At 67.7% G+C, this 223-nt stretch overlaps 1 protein-coding gene across 3 annotated transcripts in view; it reads left to right on the top strand.

The window, feature by feature from the left end:
- The window catches only part of ASZ1 (ankyrin repeat, SAM and basic leucine zipper domain containing 1), a 52614-nt gene that overhangs the window by 495 nt on the left and 51896 nt on the right, over positions 1-223 (top strand). The gene's annotated exons all lie outside the window — the stretch shown is intronic.

Genomic DNA, 223 nt, shown 5'->3' with positions numbered 1-223 from the left:
GGCCTCCGTGTTGGCAGGACACGCTTGACCATAGCAGGGTGCGGGGCAGATCAGCTGATGCGGGGCCGGGGGGCCAGCAGCTGGGTATGAAGCTGGCCTGGCTCTGTGGGGTCCCCCAAAGCGCAGGGGCCCCCGGGGTAGTTGCTCCAATTCATCTCCCTAGGGACAGCCCTGCTGGGTGGATGGGGTGGGGAGGCAGGGGGGCAGGGAATGAGGTCTGGGA

This window comes from Alligator sinensis, unplaced genomic scaffold (assembly GCF_000455745.1).
Source record: "Alligator sinensis unplaced genomic scaffold, ASM45574v1 scaffold65_2, whole genome shotgun sequence".
NCBI lineage: Eukaryota > Metazoa > Chordata > Crocodylia > Alligatoridae > Alligator > Alligator sinensis.
Note: the sequence above shows the minus strand (reverse complement) of the source record. Positions and strands in the feature narration are given on the sequence as shown.